Below are 20967 nucleotides of genomic sequence, written 5' to 3'. Positions count from 1 at the left end.
GTTTATTTCTTGCCATTCTTTATACTGTTTGATGCCAAAAGACTAAGGCAATGTCTGTAGTTATTTGGACAAACTGTTGCCACTGAGATTGCCTACTTTTTTTTATTAAAAAAAAAATACTTTTTCTCTTTTCTTAATCAAGGAAATTTTATCCCACCTCCTACTTCCAACCTGGCTAAATGTAATCGTCAAGTTGCCAAAATAAGTGACCTTTAAATTGAGAGTTTTATTGAAACGATCAACATAGACGGCTGCTGCCATCCCTGTATGAAGGGTCACAAATACATCACCTTGAATGCTCGAAGGAACTTTCTGGAAGGGTATAAATTTTACTCCCACATGCTTTTGATTTTATAGGAGACCATAACTTCTGGAATTCCTAATAAAGAAGAAAAAAAGGGTTATTTTTAGTGGATGCTTTTAGAAGAAACAATTCGACATATTCTGCCAGCAGCCTTAGAGGCTGTGCAGGTGCCTTGTAAATACCCAGGTTTAGCCGATGTCAGGAACACATTTATTGCTTTGATACTATTAATAATGCAGACATTTACTATCCGGTATGACTCCATAGGAGAGCTCACATCAAGCACAGTTAGATCACAGGATCTAAGAAAAGCTGACTTTGGGGTATACTTGAAAGAACAAAGCCATGGTACACTGTAGGCTGTGGATTAATGACTGTTCATGGATATCAGAGGTTTTTATTTTTTTTCTGCTCAAGATCTTCTTAAGCAAAATGAAACAAGTCAGTTTTTGACTTTTATATATGTGTATATATATACACATATATAATCATTTTCAAAGAAGTTCACCATGTTTTAAAACTATTGCTTTCTAGATTCCTTTCCCATAGACTTCCCACCCCACCCCCCAACACATACACATCAGAGCTTCCCTGGCGGCTCAGATGGTAAAAAAACCCTGCCTGCAATGCAGGAGACCTGGGTTCATTCCCTGGGTCAGGAAGATCTCCTGGAGAAGGGAATGGCAGCCCACTCCAGTATTCTTGCCTGGAGAATCCCGTGGACAGAGGAGCCTGGCGGGCTACAGTCCATGGGGTCGCAAAGAGTCAGACACGACTGAGCGACGGATGCTTTCACTTTTCAGTGAAGGTGTTTTGTTAAACAACAACTTTAATGACACATTTGCAGTGAGTCACTAAATTGTTCAAAGGGATTCTTTTTTCTCTTCTTTACTTTTGGGTATCTGTATGGGTTTGCTTACTAGTGTCTAATCCTCCTCCAGAAATATTCACTCTCCAGTCTAATGGTAATGTGAGAGTAACCTCAGGCCACAGTGCCAGACTTCTTTGCTCCTGACTAAAGAAATTTTAAAAAAAAGCTATTTACCTTTCAGTCATTTTGTAATTGAGATCTATAAATTTTTTAATTATGTTTAAATTTTTATTTTGTTACTAGGAGATAGAAAGTATTGAACATCTTGTAAAATGAAATGAGGATTGATTGTAATTGGATAAATATTTCACAATATAGTTTGATGAAATACATTTTAATATTTTAATTACCTTACAAAATAAAGCACACTGAACAGCAAAGAAGGCATGTAAAATTTATAGCCATGGGGGTTTTTCAAAGTATCTTAAAATTTTTGGTACTCCTGCAAAGTACTCCAACTACGATAAAAAGAATCAGTGTCTCTGATACATTTCCTCATTGTTCTGAATTCAGAAAAATTATGGGCTAAAATACCATCTTTTTTAAAGAGAAGTTTCTTTTTATTTTCTTTTTTCTTTTTAATTGAAGTGTAGTTGATTTACAATGTTGTGTTTATTTTTTAAATTTTTGGCCACACCCTGTCACATTCCGGATCTTAGCTCCCCGACCAGGAATTGAACTTAAAATTATTTGTGTATACAAACTCTTAAGAATTTGCAAAGTCCAATATAAAGACCAATTATCTAGGCAGTATCTTCCGTTGTCTCTTACAGATCTCTTATGATTTTACAGGGCAGCAAGGATATGACTCTCAGTCTGTTCTGAGTCCTTGGTTTCCTTATTGGAGTCAGGCTGGCTAATAAATAAACATGTGAATAGTGACAATGTCAGGATTCAATGGCATGCTGGTAAATGTTTAACAGCTGGCTCTTGAGGGGAAAAGGAAGCCTGATTTATAGCTTTTGCCAATTTCTGTGACGTAAATACTCCCACCATGGTCTATTTCAAGCTATAGCATGACGTCATCTGCCTTGCAAAATTCCTGAAATTAACAGTCAGCTCTCAGTCTCTCCTGAGCTGGTCCAAGCCAGTTGTAGCACATCAGCGTGTCATGATTTATTCACTCTTCTGTTTTGATCAGTCAGCTTGAAGGTCAGTAGGTTTGTGATCCCCCAGTATTTTTCAGTATCGTTGTTATTCAATCACTAAGTCATGTCCGACTCTTTGTGACCCTGTGGTTTGCAGCATGCCAAGCTTCCCTGTCCTTCGGCATTTCCAGAATTTGCTCAAACTCGTGTCCATTGAGTCAGTGATGCCATCCACCCATCTCACCCTCTATCGCCCCCTTCCCCTGTCCTCAATTTTTCCCAGCATCAAGGTCTTTTCCAATAAGTCAACTCTTTGAATCAGGTGGCCAAAGAATTGGAGCTTCAGCTTCAGCATCCGTCCTTCCAATGAATGTTCAGGGTTGATTTTCCTTAGGATTGACTGGTTTGATCTCCTTGCAGTCCAACGGACTTTCAAGAGTCTTCTCCAACACCGTAATTCAAAGAATTAATTCTTTGGCGCTCAGCCTTCTTTATGGTCCAACTCTCACATCTGTATATGACTACTGGAAAAACCATAACTTGGACTATACAGACCTTGGTCAGCAAAGGGTTGTCTCTTTAATATTCTCTCTAGGTTTGTCATAGCTTTTCTCCTAAGGAGCAACAGTCTTTTAATTTCGTGGCTGTACTCACCATCCACAGTGATTTTAGAGCCCCAGAAAATAAAAGCTGTCACTTTCCACTTTTTCCCCATGTATTTGCCATGAAGTGATGGGACCAGATGCCACAATCTCAGTTTTTTGAATGTGGAGTTTTAAGTTTTTCAGTATGCATGCTTTTCCATTTACATATTTATAAGAAAGCAGCACCTTTCTTCTGGCTTCCATCTGATGCCTCCCTCTCTATCTGTACCATTTTCTGGCCTTGCACATAGACTGATAAGTGACCTGTCCTTCCTTGTTGACAGCCTACTGTGGTTTCCTCCAAGCATGTGAAAACTACATTATGCTTCTGGGACCAAAATTAGGCAATTGAACAAATGTCTATTTACTAAAAACAGTTGTTGTTAAAATGGGCTTTTTTACTCATTTCTTTATCTTTGCAATTTTGGTTGTATATTTTGTGTATTTATAAAATACTTGAAAATATCATCTTGAAGATATCATTATACTTACTGAGTCATGTCCTCCTGATTTGGTCTCTTGGAAGCAGACCCTGAGATAAGTATTTGAGTGCAGTTTGTGAGGTGCAGGAGACACCACTAGGGGAGCAGAGAAATGATGCAGGGAAAGTAAAGCAGCCCATCGAAAGTATATTATTGAGTCAGCTACTGAGTGAATGACTACTGCTTACTTCTCTCGGTAAACCCTAGTGAGTAGTATAAAACACATGCTTCAGAATTACCCTGTCCGAGAGGCAGGGAGCTGGGACATGGTTGAGGTCTGCTTTGGAGGTTGTTCATTTCTGGTCCTTCCATTCTGCTAGGGATATGGGCCTTTTGGGCCTCAGTCCTTAGGCCAGAGATGCAGATATCGGCAGTTGGAAAAGGCCCAAGCACCTTGAGAAGTCAAAGAGTAAAGGCAGGCAAGGACAATGTCTGCTGTGTTTAGAAGCTTTTACCAATTATGGTGGAGAAGGAAATAGCAACCCACTCCAGTATTCTTGTCTGGAGAATCCCATGGACAGAGGAGCCTGGTGGGTTACAGTCCATGGAGTCACAAAGAGTCAGGCACGATTGAACACACAGTGCACACACACCAATTATGGGCGTGCTTTATAAGTGTTATTATTTTACATAATATATAAAATAGATTTTATATATTATATATAAAGCATCTCCAGTTTCTTATACAGCATGTGCATGGCACCTAAAGAGACCAAAATCAAATCAATCTATTGATCAAGGCTTCTTACATTAGTTGGACATTTCTGTGAGAATCTCATAGGGAAAAACAGTTCCAAACACCAAAGCCAGAGACCCCACTTATTCTGTTTTTTTTTTTTTTTTTTTGGCCATGGCTTGCAGCATATGGGATCTTAGTTCCCCAACCAGGGATGCAATCGTAGCCCCTGCATTGGAAAGAGGATTCTTAATCAGTGGGCCACCAGGAAAGTCCCAGCCTCACTTATTCTTTAATGCATCAAAATTTGAGAGTCTTTAGAAGCTGATTTCCCAAATGCTGGAAGAGGAAAGTTTGTTATGGAACAACCATCTGGGGTTCTATAGATCCAGGGTTACCCTCTAGACCCCCTTTCTCTAGAGCTGTGGCCATCTCAGAGAGGATGGAAGCTTGCTGCCCTTCCCCACTTACTTTGTCCTACTCACCTCTCCTACCTGGCTATCCCTGAGTTTTATCCTTTTATAGTAAACTGATAAACAGAAGGAAAAATTTTTTTTTCTGAAATGTGTGAGCAACTTCAGCAAATTAATCAAACCCCTGGAGGGGGTGGTGGAAACATATAATCTACATATATTTGGTCAGTTGAATCACAAGTGACAACTTGAACTAGAAATTTGCATGTTAAGTGTGTGGGGTGGGGTGGGTGGGGCTGTCTTGTGGGACTTTAACATGTAGAATCTGATAGACTACCTCCAGGTAGATAGTATCAGAATTGAGTGGAGCTGTAGGGACACCTGGCTTGTGTCAGAGAATTGCTTGGGTAAGGAAAAAACCCCACACATTGGAATTTTTGTCAGAATCTTAGAAGCAGACCTGTGGATGTTCACCAACTCTGCTTAAGCATTTTATTATTGTTATTATTTTAATTTGGCCTCGCTGTGTGGCATGTGGGATCTTAGTTCCCCATGTAGGATTGAACCTGCAGCCCCTGTATTGGAAGCATGACATATTAACCACTGGACCACCAAGGAAGTCACTCTGCTTAAGCATTTTAAAGAGGAAATCTTCCCCTTTTGTCACACAGTCGAATAATATCTTGCCTCCCCCTTACTCGCATCCTCCAGTATTTATCTTCCTAGATTCCCTGTGATAAACACTATTTTAAAATTTTCTTTTATACAGATTCTTTTCTTAAAAATTAAATTAGAAACTGTGCTAGGTACAGCAGCTCTTCCAGGAAGTCCTCCCTGACTGCACATCTCTCTGGCCTCCTGTCCTCCGGTGGAGGCTGATATGGAAACGCTGTGCTTTGTGCTAGTAGTTCCTGCAGGACTGCAGGCTCCACCAGCTGTGGGCCTGGTTTTCTCGTCTTTGTGTTCTCATCCTTAAACCCAGCATCTGGTAAATAGTAGGTATTAAAAAGTAATCACTGTGCAACACCACATTGCTCTTTGGGAGCATATGAAAGAAACCCAGGATGATGAACATTCTTTGTGAAGCAGAAACATTTCTGAGCCCTTTTGAAAGTGAATGTTCATCTTATAAGCTATAAAAACTTACAGGCTTTCATGAACGAGCATTTGTACTTAATTTCTAAAAGGATTGATTTGGTTAGTGTTCGACCTTGGACCAATCACCTATGTGTGTCTGTGTCTGCCTTTTGTTGTTGTTGTTCATTAGATAATGAACAGGGATGCCTTTTACAGGACATTGTAGACAGCAACGTTATCTGTGATGATCAAGATCGTCATAAAGGCAGTTTGGTTTATTAATCACTTAACTCAAATTATTTTTTTGGTAAAGAATAGCATGCTCCTCCAGGATTCTTGCCTGGAAAGTCCACGGACAGAGGAGTATGGCAGACTATAGCCCATGGGGTCACAAAGAGTTGGACATGACTTAGCAACTAAACAGCAGCAAACAGCAACACATCGTTTGTTAAAAGGCACTAAAGGCAAAAGAAAATAAGAAAGAGGCTAAAAAAATATGGTGAACTAATTAAAAATTTCCTGCTAACAACTTGTACTAATAAAATTATGCAAAAAATAAAATGTTAGTCTCATGATGTGAGAAATCCCCTTTGTGAAATATGACTAAGAAATGAAAATTTTTCAATGGTTTATGAAAATATGTTTTGTTTCATTACTCTAGGGTCACACCCTGTAGAGTCAAAGCTGTGGAAGAAATTAGTGGGAGGTGTTACAAAATTTATTTCCTTGGGGAATCATAAGGTGAGGTTTAAAACCCCTCTACCTGATAGATTCCACCAGTGGTCTGGCTTAGACTAGAGAACCCCTTGAATTTTCTTCAGTTCTCAGAATCTGTTCAGTTCAGTTCAGTTCAGCTGCTCCGTCGTGTCCGACTCTTTTCGACCCCAAGAACCACAGCACGCCAGGCCTTCCTGTCCATCACCAACTGCCGGAGTCCACCCAAACCCATGTCCATTGAGTCGGTGATGCCATCCAACCATCTCATCCTCTGTCGTCCCCTTCTCCTCCTGCCCTCAATCTTTCCCAGCATCAGGGTCTTTTCCAATGAGTCAGCTCTTCACATCAGGTGGCCAAAGGATTGGAGTTTCAGCTTCAACATCAGTCCTTCCAATGAACAACCTAGGACTGATCTTTAGGATGGACTGGTTGGATCTCCTTGCAGTCCAAGGGACTCTCAAAGGTCTTCTCCAACACCACACTTCAAAAGCATCAATTTTTCGGCACTCAGCTTTCTTTATAGTCCAACTCTCTCATCCTTACATGACTACTGGAAAAACCGTAGCCTTGATTAGACAGACCTTTGTTGCCAAAGTAATGTCTCCGCTTTTCAATATGCTGTCTAGGTTGGTCATAACTTTCCTTCCAAGGAGTAAGCGTCTTTTAATCTCATGGCTACAATCACCATCTGCAGTGATTTTGGAGCCCAGAACAATAAAGTCCGCCACTGTTTCCCCATCTATCTGCCATGAAGTGATGGGACTGGATACCATGATCTTGGTTTCTGAATGTTGAGCTTTAAGCCAACTTTTTCACTCTCCTCTTTCACTTTCATCAAGAGGCTCTTTAGTTCTTCACTTTCTGCCATAAGGGTGGTGTGATCTGCACATCTGAGGTTATTGATATTTCTCCTGGCAATCTTGATGCCAGCTTGTGCTTCCTCCAGCCCAGCATTTCTCATGCACTCTGCATATAAGTTAAATAAGCAGGGTGACAATATACAACCTTGACGTACTGCTTACCCAATTTGGAACCAGTCTGTTGTTCCATGTCCAGTTCTAACTGTTGCTTCCTGACCTGCATACAGGTTTCTCAAGAGGCAGGTCAGGTGGTCTGGTATGCCCATCTCTTTCAGAATTTTCCACAGTTTATTGTGATCCACACAGTCAAAGGCTTTGGCATAGTCAATAAAGCAGAAATAGATGCTTTTCTGGAACTCTCTTGCTTTTTCAATGATCCATTGGATGTTGGCAATTTGATCTCTGTAAGAGTGCCTAAATAGGTCAGACTGGGTTAGAATAAATTTATTTCAAGAATAAATTCATCTTTATAAAGAGAGAAAAATACTGCAATTCAGTGATAATGCTATATTTATTTTCAATTCCTGGGATTCAAATTGTTATAAATCTGAATCATATAGAAATTATAGTATGCAGATGATGTACTTGAGATGCTGGAGCATGCTCTCATGATATTAAAATTAATCCTACCAGGGAATGCTGAATGTGAAGCAGAAAAACATATTCTCAAATGAATATTTGGTTTCATGTTAAAACAACAAAAATCATTGTTTTGTAGCATTTGATATTGGCTGGTAATTCCTTATGATAAAACAAGGTTTTCTCCCTCCCCTCACTTCCCTTTCTTCTTTGCCCTAGAGGTTACATAGTTACTTCTTAATTTGGTAATATTTTTATGAGTTCCTGATAGGAGCTCATAAAAAACAAAGGAATTGCTGAGTCAGTGACAACATGAAGAGCAGAGTTGTCTCACTTTGTGTTGACAAAGGGGAAGAGGAGAGGAAAGATAAAGAGTGTATGAAAATATCAGCTTTTAAAAAATGGAGAATGGTTAAAGTGCTCTTAAAAATGGCCAGATTTATAGTCCCAAGACTAAAGGCCCCATTTATTCACAGAGGAGGCTGGAAGGAGTTATCTCTACTCCTGGTGACTCATCTGAGAAGCTGAAAGATTTGCCTGCAGATGGGAGGATAATTTGGTTTTCTAGAGTGGTTCTCTCTTCTTCAGTTTACTCACAAATGTGCTAATTAAAGGAAACTGTTATGGTGTTACTTTTTCACTTTCACATCTGTTCTCCGTGAGCTGGACACAGCAAACTAAGCCATTTTGTAGAACCATCCAGGGCAGTTGGATGGCAGTGGTTTTGAGTCATTTTTATGAGTTGGACCGTAAGCCAGAGCCTGTGGATGAAAGGATCAGAGCCATGTAAATCCATAAACTCCCCCTGTTCAGGTAAATAAACTGTCCATGCCAAGGTTAGGAATCATAACAGCAATCCAGTAAAAACAAAACAAAAAACCAAAAAACCAACCGAAACCCCCCCAAAACAGTAGCTTTTGCACTAAAGAGAGATGAGGAAATAATGAGTATGTTTTCATTTTTTTTTCTTAGAAATATGAATGCTATTTGTGCCAGGCATTGTCCTAGGTGCTTCACATACATGATATTGTTTAATCCCCACAGGAACCTCAGGTGTAAGGGAGCTATTATTGTTATTTTTTTTGTTGCTGAGTCGTACCCAATCTTTATTTCAAACCCCCTCCATGAGGGGTAGCCCACCAGACTCCTCTGTCCCTGGAATTCTCCAGGCAAGAATACTGGAGTGGGTTGCCATTTCCTTCTCCAGGGGAATGTCCGATTCAGGGATTAAACCCAAGTCTCCTTCATTAGCAGGCAAATTGTTTACCACTGAGCCACCAGAAAAACCTATAGATATTGTTATCACCCCCATTTACAGAGGGCAAACAAGCATGCAAAGCCATGCTACTTCAGTGAGGAATGAGATGATTGGGTGATGGGTGGTAAGTTGAGGATTCTAACTCAAGCAGTCTTAGAACTAAAAATAAAATGAAATATCTTTATGTTTATACTTATATTTAGACAGAGAAACAATCAGGACATATTGTGTAACAGAAAACCCGGTAGTCTTTACATGAAGAGTTTATCCTAAACTAACCCAAGTGTATCATTCAAGTTTTGCCTACCAAGACACCATAGAATTAAAAACTTGGAAGTAGGACTTCCCTGGTGGTACAGTGGAAGAATCTGCCTGCCAGTGCAGGGAATGTGAGTTCGATCCCTGGTCTGGGAAGATCCCACATACTGCAGAGCAACTAAGCCCATGAGTCACAAGTACTGAGCCCACCCACATGCTGCAGCTACTGAAGCCCTCGAACCCTAGAGCCTGTGCTCCACTACAAGAGAGGTCACTGCAATGAAAACCTGCCCACCACAGCAGAGAGTGGCCCCTGCTTGCAGCAACTAGAGGAAGCCCACACACAGCAGCAAAGACCCAGTGTACCCAAAAATGAATAAATAATTAAAAAAAAAACAGAATTAAAAATATAGAACTTAGAATTAAAAACCTCCAGAGGGACTCCCATTGGCAATGCAGTGATTAAAACTTTGACCTTCCAATGGAGGGGCCGCAGGTTTGATCCCTGGCCGGGGAACTAAGATCCCACATAGCATGTGCTGTGTACCACAGTCAAATTAAAAACCAAAACCTCCACAATCTAGTCCTGTGATATCTTGATACTTGCAAGAGTTTCACCTACTCTGTGAGTATTCCCCACAATCCTCCCTGCCCATATTGTGTGATTTCAAGTGTGAACACTAATTTGAATATCCAAACCGGGACCCAGGGGAGAAGCTAGTGTAAAAGGTTAAAACAAACTCTTCCATTCTGCATTGCCTGTGGGACTATTAAATATCTAAGAGAAGCTGTAAAATAATACCATCCCAATGATCTCTTTCCCATTGCTATACACAAAGCCCATAAATGGTTATTGTTATTGCTGTTTTCTTAGTCCATTTTATATAATGTAGTTATCAAGAGGCAGAGAAATCTAGTAGCTTTTCACTACCTTTGGAAAAAAGATTGATGGAAAATCATTTGTGGTATAGAAAAAGATGCTATTTTTAAAAATATGGGTCCCAAGTACTTATTCAGCAAACTTGGGAATCTATAGAAATGGAAGATTTTAAGTGTCTGATAAAACTCTCCTATAATCTGCTTTCAGTTTCAATTTCCTATCGATAGCAAACTTTCCTCTGCTGTTTCACTATTTGTTCATATGCTGAAGAAAATAAGAATTTTGTCACTGTTTCCTTTTCTTTGGTGCCTATTTGTTGGCATAAGAAAATCATTCTCTATTGGTATCATGTTATCCATTGAATAGGAATCAAAAAGATCCCAATTAAACTTCTGAATTACAACTTTTCAACTTCTGAAAAGTATATCTTGATTTTTTGCTGATTAGAAGATATTTTGGATACTATCAATTTCCACCGTAGTACCTGCCATCACATTTATATCGTATTTCATTCCTACTGTTGCCATAGATGGTTACACTGCTGCTTCTGCTGCTGCTAAGTCGCTTCAGTCGTATCTGACTCTGTGTGACCCCATCCCTGGGATTCTCCAGGCAAGAACACTGGGGTGGGTTGCCATTTCCTTCTCCAATGCATGAAAGTGAAAAGTGAAAGTGAAGTCGCTCAGTCATGTTTGACTCCTAGCGACCCCATGGACTGCAGCCCACCAGGCTCCTCCATCCATGGGATTTTCCAGGCAAGAGTACTGGAGTGAGATGCCATTGCCTTCTCCGAGATGGTTACACTAGGGGTGGCCAAAGCTTCTAGTCTAAATTATACATGACAGATAGAGAATATTTTGGAGGGTACATCGTCAGGATTACCTTTCCGTACCTGCTTTGTCATATGGTGTTTTTTTTGGAAGTTGTATAATTTTGTTTTATAAACTTAATTTTGTACACCATTCAAGGTTTGGCAACCTGTTCTTTTCTACTACATGATCAGAAGAACATTCCACTGGTGAAAACATAGGAAACATATGAATAAGTCTTCTGGTGTATAACATTTTTAAAATTTAATTTTTGTAAATACAAAAATTATTTTCCTTGCTTTCCTTATCCCAATGTAAGTACTCCAGTCATCAGCTGTTTCTGTTTTGGAAAGCCTTCCAGTCAGTCATGTCTGATTCTTTGCAGTCCTGTGGACTGTAATCCACCAGGTTCTTCTGTCCATGGGGTTTCCCAGGCAAGAATACTGGAGTGGGTTGCCACTGCCTCCTCCAGGGTATTTTCCCAACCCAGGTCTCCTGAATCTCCTGCATTGCAGGCATATTTTTTTACTGCTGACCCATCAGAGAAAGTTTAGAGAGGCTGTTTGTTCAAGGTCATTGTGTTACCATGTGATGTCAGGAGATGGTTTCTGTCACTTACTCCACAAAGATTTAATTTTTCTTCAAGTATGATGTTGCACATGTTTCAACTTTCCTCTTGTCAGTCATGCACATCATGAGCAACCCCAATCTCAACCGAAAGGGATGAGTCATGGTTGATGTAGCTATGGATGTGTGATGCAGTTTTGGCCAAGGAGACAAACATTTTTTGCCCATTTCACAGAATAAATGATGGAACTAAATTGTGTTCCTGACCCCAAGGTCAGCTGTTGCCTTTCTTATGCACATAGGAGCACCCAGGGAGAAGATGTGTATTTTTAATAATGTGCTTTGATGTTTATTTACCATCTGTAATATCTGTTGCTGCATACCAATCCCCAAACTTTGTCACTTGCAGCAACAAACATCTGTTGTCTCACACAGTTTCTGAGTTTCAGGCACCAGGAAAGGCTTAGCTGATGGCCTTGGCTCAGGCTTTCTCATACAGTTGCAGTCATACTTGACTCAGTGCCAAGACATTTGATGGCAACTTGCAGAAACAGAGAAAAATAAAGATACAGGGATTTGGGTTAAAAGTTCTATTAAATTTTTTCACAGTCTTTGTATCAGAAATTTCCCAATTGTAATTTGTGAGATCTTAGGGTAAAAGAGAACAGTTACTGTAAATTTCTGTATTTAGCATTTATCATACTATATTGCAGTTATTTACATAATATGTAATAACCTACATTGTTATATATAATGATGAGTCTCCTTTTGGACTAGGGGTCTTCAACACTGGCCATAAATTATAATTACTTAGGCACTTTTACAAAATATTCATATATGGGTCCCACTCCCATCCAATTAAATCAGAATCTCTAGGTATAAGTCCCCCAAGTCATTAGCTTTTAAGCTTCCCAAGAGATTCTAATAAATATCTAGAATTGAGAACAGTTATCCTCATAATTAATTCTTATTTTTTGTGTATGTTATACAAACTTTTGGGGATTTAAGGAAAACTATGGATAAATATGATCTGCACCTTCATGAATTTTTATTTCCATTTCACAAAAAAATTGATGGGGCTCACCTAGAATCCAGGTTCCTGACCTCAAGGCCAACCATTGTCTTTCTTCTATACATGGGAGCACCCATGGAGAGGGTGCTTATTTTTAGTAATGTGGTTTTTTTCTTGTATTACTTTTTAAATTTATTTTAAATTGGAGGATAATTGCTGTTTAATATTTATTTACCATCCACATTGTTGTCTGTCCTTGCATAAGAACTCCCATACTTATCACTTGGAACAACAAACATCTATTATCTCATACAGTCTGAGGTTCAGGAACCCAGGAGGGAATTAGCTGATGGCTTGTCTTTCTCCATATATAAATGTGATCTGTACCTTCAGGAATTTTTGGTATAATTTCAAGGAATTAGACATCCCTGATTTAGGTTGTGAACTCACTCAGTGGTAGCAACTGTGTTTTTCATCTATGTGTATTTTTATTTATTTATTTATTTTTTATTTTTATTTTTATTTTTTTTTCCATTTATTTTTATTAGTTGGAGGCTAATTACTTTACATCATTACAGTAGTTTTTGTCATACATTGAAATGAATTAGCCATGGATTTACATGTATTCCCCATCCCGGTCCCCCCTCCCACCTCCCTCTCCACCCGATCCCTCTGGGTCTTCCCAGTGCACCAGGCCCGAGCACTTGTCTCATGCACCCAACCTGGGCTGGTGATCTGTTTCACCCTCGATAATATACATGTTTCAATGCTGTTCTCTTGAAACATCCCACCCTCGCCTTCTCCCTGAAAGAGACACGTGCACCCCAATGTTCATCGCAGCACTGTTTATAATAGCCAGGACATGGAAGCAACCCAGATGCCCATCAGCAGACGAATGGATGAGGAAGCTGTGGTACATATGCACCATGGAATATTACTCAGCCATTAAAAAGAATTCATTTGAATCAGTTCTAATGAGATGGATGAAACTGGAGCCCATTATACAGAGTGAAGTAAGCCAGAAAGATAAAGACCATTACAGTATACTAACACATATATATGGAATTTAGAAAGATGGTAACGATAACCCTATATGTGTAATTTTAGTATGAACTTTGCTCTGCCCTTACCCACCTCCACTTCTAGAAGTGAGGGTTTGAGTCTTTGCATAAGGATGGACATTCTATAGACCAATGGATTAGAATTCAGAATCTAGAAATAAACACGCACATCTATGGTCAATTATTTTTGACAAGGGGGCCAAGACAATCCAGTGAGAAAAGAATAGTGGCTTCAACGAATGGGGTTGAGATAAACTAGACATCCACATGCAGAGGAATGATGCTGTACCCCTACCTCACACCATATACAAAAACTGATGTAAAATGAGATGTCAACTGAATATATAAGATTTAGATCCACAAAACTCTTAGAAGAAAATATAGCCCTTAAATCTTTGTGAGTTTGGATTTGGCAATGCATTCTTAGGTATGATTCTAAAAGCAGAAGAAGGATAAGTAAATTGTACTTCATCAGAATTTAAGTCATTTGTTCACCAAAGGACATTATCGAGAAAGTGATAAGACACCCTACACAGTGAGAGAAAGTATTTGCAAATCATATATGTGATAAAGGTTTAGTATTTAGAGTATACCAAAAAACCTATGACAACAACAAAGAGACAACCCAATTAAAGCATGTACTGTGCGCTTGACTACACATGACTCTAATGAAGATGGATGGCTAATATGTATGTGACAGATGCTTAATATAATTAGGCATTAAGGAAATGAAACTCAACCACAGAGATACCACTTTACACCCAGTAGGATGACTATTTACTTGAAAACAAACAGGGGACTTCCCTTGTGGTCCAGTGGTTAAGACTTCATACTCTGAATGCAGGGGGCACGAGTTTGGGCCCTGGTTGGGGAATTAAGATCCCACACACCACTCTTCATAGCCTAAAACAAAAACCAAAACACACCTCCCAAACCCACAAAAACAGAGAACAAATCTTGGCAAGGATATGGGGAAATTGGAAACCTTGCACACTGCTGGTGGCAATATAAAATGGGTGCAGCCACTGTGGAAAGCAATTTGTTGTTTTTCAAAAAGTTAAACACAGAATTATCATATGATCTAACAATTGCACTCCTGAGTATATACTCTAAATAACTGAAAAACAGGTACTAAACAACACTTGTACACAATGGATGTGCACAGAAGCACATTCACAATAGCTAAAATGTGAAGAACACTCACTCTCTGTCCACTCTCAACAAATAAATTTACAATATACATGAACAGTATTATTCAGCCATTGAAAGGAACAAAGTATTATAACATTGTAAAGCAAGTATACTTCAATAAAAAGTGATTTAAAAACAGAACAAGGTGTTGATACATGCTACAGTGTTGATGAACCCCTAAAACACTACAGTAAATTGAAGAATCCAGACACAGAATTACATGTTGTAAACAAGAGAGGAGTAGGTAGATGTGGAGGACATCTCTCTCCGAGGATATATCAGGAATACATCTTCAGACAAAGAAGTGCATGCAGAACACCAGCTGAGAGCGAACAGGAGTACCTGATCAGCGGAAAAGAATATACAGAACCACATAAAACTCGAGATCAAGCCCTGAGCCTTTGGAGTGGGACCACTGACTCCAAGACCCTAGGCAACCAGAGAACTAACCCTAGGGAGTATCAAATAGTGAGAACTCGCACAAAGGAAACCACTTGAATACAAGACGTGGCATCACCCAACCACCAGTAGCACCCTGTGCAGGAAGCCTCATCCATGTAACAAAAAAACCAAAAATACAAACCCAATCATCAGCAGGCAGGATTACCACCTCACTCAGCCTTGCTCAGCAGAGAAAAAACAAAACAAAACAAAAAAACTCAGCACAATCTCACCCTATGTGAAGCTTACACAAACCACCACACCAACCTTAGGAGGGCAGAAATCAAAAGGAAGAATTCAACCTAGAAGCCTGGGAAAAGGAGACCTCAAGCAAATAAGTTTTTTAAAAAATAACAAAAAGGCAGAGAAATACTGTACAAATGAAGGAACAAACTAGGTTTGAAATAGCTCAATGGAAAGTTTACTGAATCCTTGCCTCGTGTTAAGTGTTTTATGTGCACTGTGTCATGTGATTCTCTCCAGCGCTGTGCAACAGGTATTTCACCCCAGCTAGGCCACAGGACTGGAAAAGGTCAGTTTCCATTTCAACCCCGAAGAAAGGCAATGCCAAAGAATGCTCAAACTACTGCACAATTGCACTCATCTCACATGCTGGTAAAGTAATGCTCAAAGTTCTCCAAGACAGGCTTCAGCAATATGTGAACTGTGAACTTCCAGATGTTCAAGTTGGTTTTAGAATAGGCAGAGGAACCAGAGATCAAATTGCCAACGTTTGCTGGATCATTGAAAAAGCAAGAGAGTTCCAGAAAAACATCTATTTCTGTTTTATTGACTATGCCAAAGCCTTTGACTGTGTGGATCACAATAAACTGTGGAAAATTCTGAAAGAGATGGGAATAACAGACCACCTGACCCGCCTCTTGAGAAACCTGTATGCAGGTCAGGAAGCCACAGTTAGAACTGGACATGGAACAACAGACTGGTTCCCAATAGGAAAAGGAGTACGTCAAGGCTGTATATTGTCACCCTGCTTATTTAACTTATATGCAGAGTACATCATGAGAAACGCTGGGCTGGATGAAGCACAAGCTGGAATCAAGATTGCCAGGAGAGAAATATCAGTAACCTCAGATATGCAGATGACACCACCCTTAGGGCAGAAAGCGAAGAAGAACTAAAAAATCTCTTGATGAAAGCGGAGAGTGAAAAGGTTGGTTTAAAGATCAACATTCAGAAAACTAAGATCATGGCTTCCAGTCCCATCACTTCATGGCGAATAGATGGGGAAACAGTGGAAACAGTGGCAGACTTTATTTTTCTGGGCTCCAAAATCACTGCAGGTAGTGATTGCAGCCATGAGATTAAAAGATGCTTACTCCTTGGAAAGAAAGTTATGACCAACCTAGACAGCATATTGAAAAGCAGAGACATTACTTTGCCAACAAAGGTCCGTCTAGTCAAGGCTATGGTTTTTCCAGTGGTCATGTATGGATGTGACAGTTGGACTATAAAGAAAGCTGAGAGCTGAAGAATTGATGCTTTTGAACTGTGGTGTTGGAGAGGACTCTTGAGAGTCCCTTGGACTGCAGGGAGATCCAACCAGTCTGTCCTAAAGGAGATCAGTCCTGGGTGTTCATTGGAAGGACTGATGTTGAAGCTGAAACTCCAAGCCTTTGACCACCTGATGCTAAGAGCTGAGTCATTGGAAAAGACAGTGATGGTGGGAAAGATTGAGGGCAGGAAGAGAAGGGGACAACAGAGGATGAGATGGTTGGATGGCATCATAGACTCAATGGACATGGGTTTGGGTGGACTCTGGGAGTTGGTGATGGACAGGAAGGCCTGGCGTTCTGCAGTTCATGGGGTTGCAAAGAGTCGGACACAACTGAGCGACTGAACTGAACTGAGTGAAAGAAATCAAAGATGACATAAACAGATGGGGAGATCTTCCATGTTCTTGGGTAGGAAGAACACATGTTCATATGCTACTATTTTTTTCCCATAGTATGAGCATGTTTCTCTCTTTTTTTTAATGTTTTATTTTGTATTGCGGTGTAGCCAATTAATGGTGGTGTGATAGTTTCAGATGAACAGCGAAAGAAAGCAGCCATACATATACATGCATCCATTCTCCTCCATCCAGGCTGCCACATAACAGTGAACAGAGTTCCATGTGCTATACAGTAGCTCCTTGATGGTTATCCATTTTAAATATAGCAGTGAATGCATGTCTATACCAAACTCCCTAACTGTCCCTTCCCACCAGCAACCGTACATTCAGTTTCTGTCAGTCTCTTTCTGTTGCTGTTTTGTAAATAAGTTCATTTGCATCATTTCTTTTTAGATTCCACATATAAGGAATGTCACTTTATCCATTCCTCTGTCAAGGGACATTTAGGTTGCTTGCATGTCTTGGTTGTTGTAAATAGTATATGCTATTATTTTAGACTTATACCCCTATGTTTACTACTACCACATCTAACAACAAATTCCTGGATACTAAATTAATATGTCTTCCACACATATTCAGTACTTGCCTCTGAGAAGGTTAGAATATGCTGTGCATTAAGTGAGACTCATTATAGTTCACACATAGTTACTGTTACACCAGGTTGAGAGGAATAATTACAGCCTTTAGTTTTGTAATCCCTTCAATTAATAAAACAGATGTTTCATAGTTCAAACAGGATCAGCAGTAAGGCTATTTGTAGGTAGATCTTGGCTCGTTGCCACTTCTGATAGAGTAAATCCAAGTCAATTCATAAAACGTGCATTAAACAGGCATTTTTTATTTCAGCCACTCTGTTCTTCCCTCAAGTCTGTTCACAGTCTCTCGTCTTATTCGTGTTAATGCATGCCACCATTGACCACCTAGACATTCACCATTGGAACATGAGATTCATTGTGGAGTCATCCTTTTTCTTGACTTCCAGCACCTCCTCTTCTACCAAGCCGCATCTCTTCACTTTTGTCCATCTCCTCTGCCCCATCTTAGTCCAGCTGCCCACTTCTCTTACCAGGGCTCTTGCAGCCGGGGCTCCACTTTTGCTCTAGTCCTCCTTCAATCTGTTCTCTGTAAGTCAACCAGAGCGACCTTTGCAGAAGTGGAGCCAGACACTGGGGTTTCGACCTAAAAACTAACCAAACTGATCACATGGACCACAACCTTGCCTAACTCAATGAAACTATGAACCATGCCATGCAGTGCCACCCAAGACAGACAGGTCATAGTGGAGAGTTCTGACAAAATGTGGTCCACTGGAGAAGGGAATGGCAAACCACTTCAGAATTCTTACCTTGAGAATCCCATGAGCAATATGAAAAGGCAAAAAGATATGACACTGAAAGATGAACCCCTAGGTTGTTAAGTATCCAGTATGCTACTGGAGAAGTGCAGAGAAATAACTCCAGGAGTGAACAGGCTGAGTCAAAGTGAAAACAACGCCCACCTGTGAATGTGTCTGGTGGTAAAAGTAAAGTCTGATGCTGTAAAGAAGAACAATATTTCATAGGAACCTGGAATGTTAGGTCCATAAAGCAAGGTAAATTGGAAGTGATCAAACAGGAGATGGCAAGAGTGAACACTGACATTTTAGGAATCAGTCAACTAAAATAGACAGGAATGGGTGAATTGAATTCAGATGGCTATTATATTTACTACTGTGGGCAAGAATACCTTAGAAGAAATGGAGTAGCCATCATAGTCAACAAAAAAGTCTGAAAAGTAGTACTTGGTGAAGTCTCAAAAACAACAGAATTATCTTGGTTCATTTCCAGCAAAACATTCAATATCACGATAATCTGGGTCTATGCCCCAACCACTAATGCTGAAGTAGCTGCAGTTGAATTGTTCTGTGATAACCTACAAGACCTTCTAGAACTAACCCACAAAAAAAATGTCCTTTTCATCATAGGGGACTAGAATGCAAAAATAGGAAGTTAAGAGATACCTGGAGTAACAGGCAAGTTTGACCTTGGAGTAAAAAATGAAGCAGGGCAAAGGCTAACAGAGTTTTGCCAAGAGAATGCACTGGTCATAGCAAACACCCTCTTCCAACAACACAAAAGAAGACTATACACGTGGACATCACTGGATAGTCAATACCAAAATCAGACTGATAATATTCTTTGCAGCCAAAGATGGAGAAGCTCTATACAGCCAACAAAAACAAGACCAGTCAGATCGTGAACTCCTTATTGCCAAATTCAGATGTATACTGAAGAAAGTAGGGAAAACCACTGGGCCATTCAGGTATGACCTAAATTAAATCCTTTATGATTATACAGTGGAAGTGACAGATTCAAGGGATTAGATCTGATAGACAGAGTGCCTGAAGAAATACAAATGGAGGTTTGTAAATTGTACAGGAGGCAGTGATCAAAACCATCCTCAAGAAAAAGAAATTCAAAAAGGCAAAATGGTTGTCTGAGGAGGCCTTACAAATAGCTGAGAAAAGAAGTGAAAAGCAAAGGAGAAAAGGAAAGATATACCCTTCTGAATGCAGAGTTCCAGAGAACAGCAAGGAGAGATAAGAAAGCCTTTTAAAGTGAACAATGCCAAGAAATAGAGGAAAACAATATAATGGGAAAGACTAGAGGTCTCTTCAAGAAAATTAGAGATACCAAGGGAACATTTCATGCAAAGATGGACACAATAAAGGACAGAAACAGTATGGACGTAGCAGAAGCAGAAGGTATTAAGAAGAGGTGGTAAGAATATTCAGAAGAACTATTCAAAAATGATCTTCATGACCCAGATAACCACCATGGTGTGATCACTTACCTAGAGCCAGATATCCTGGAGTGTGAATCAAGTGGGCCTTAGAAAGCATCACTACCAACAAAGCTAGTGGAGGTGATAGAATTCCAGTGGAGCTATTTCAAATCCTAAAAGATGATGCTGTGAAAGTGCTGCACTCAATATGTCAGCAAATTTGGAAAACTCAGCAGTGGTCACAGGACTGGAAAAGGACAGTTTTCATTCCAATCCCAAAGAAGGGCAATGCCAAAGAATGTTCAAACTACTGCACAATTGCACTCATTTCACATGCTAGCAACGTAATGCTCAAAATCCTTCAACCTAGTCTTCAACAGTATGTGAAAATAACTTCCAGATGTACAATCTAGATTTAGAAAAGACAGAGGAATCAGAGATCAAATTGCGAATATCTGTTGGATCATTAAAAAAAGCTAGAGAATTCTAGAAAAACATCTACTTCTGTTTCATTGACTACACTAAACCCTTTGACTGTGTGAATTACAACAAACTGTGGAAAATTCTTCAGGAGATGGGAATACCAGACCACCTTAACTGCCTCCTGTATGGAGGTCAAGAAGCAACAGTTAGAACCGGACATGGAACAATGGACTGGTTCCAGATTGGGAAAGGAGTACATCAGAGTTGTATATTGTCACCCTATCTTTTAACTGCTATGCAGAATACATCATGCGAAATGCTGGGCTGGATGAATCACAAGCTGGAATCAAGATTGCCAAGAGATATACTAATAACCTCAGATATGCAGATAACATCAGAAAGAGTCAGAAACTAAAGAAACTGAAGAGGAATTAAAGAGCCTCTTGATGAAGGTGAAAGAAGAGAGTGAAAAAACCTGGCTTAAAAGTCAACATTCAACAAACAAAGTTCATGGCATCCAGTCCCATCACTTCATGGCAAATAGATGGGGAAACAATGCAAATAGACTTTATTTTTGGGGGGCTCCAAAATCATTGTGGATGGTGACTTCAGCCATGAAATTAAAAGATGTATGCTCCTTGAAAGAAAAGCAATGGCAAACCTAGAAAGCATATTAAAGAG

General features: G+C 39.8%; 1 protein-coding gene across 12 annotated transcripts in view; it reads left to right on the top strand.

Annotated features, from left to right (window-relative positions):
• The window catches only part of LMNTD1 (lamin tail domain containing 1), a 480744-nt gene that overhangs the window by 127818 nt on the left and 331959 nt on the right, over nucleotides 1-20967 (top strand). The window lies entirely within an intron of this gene.

The sequence above is a fragment of the Odocoileus virginianus genome, chromosome 23, assembly GCF_023699985.2.
Source record: "Odocoileus virginianus isolate 20LAN1187 ecotype Illinois chromosome 23, Ovbor_1.2, whole genome shotgun sequence".
In the NCBI taxonomy this organism is placed as follows: domain Eukaryota; kingdom Metazoa; phylum Chordata; class Mammalia; order Artiodactyla; family Cervidae; genus Odocoileus; species Odocoileus virginianus.
The sequence above is the reverse complement of the archived record's forward strand: the minus strand, read 5'-3'. Positions and strand labels throughout refer to the sequence as shown.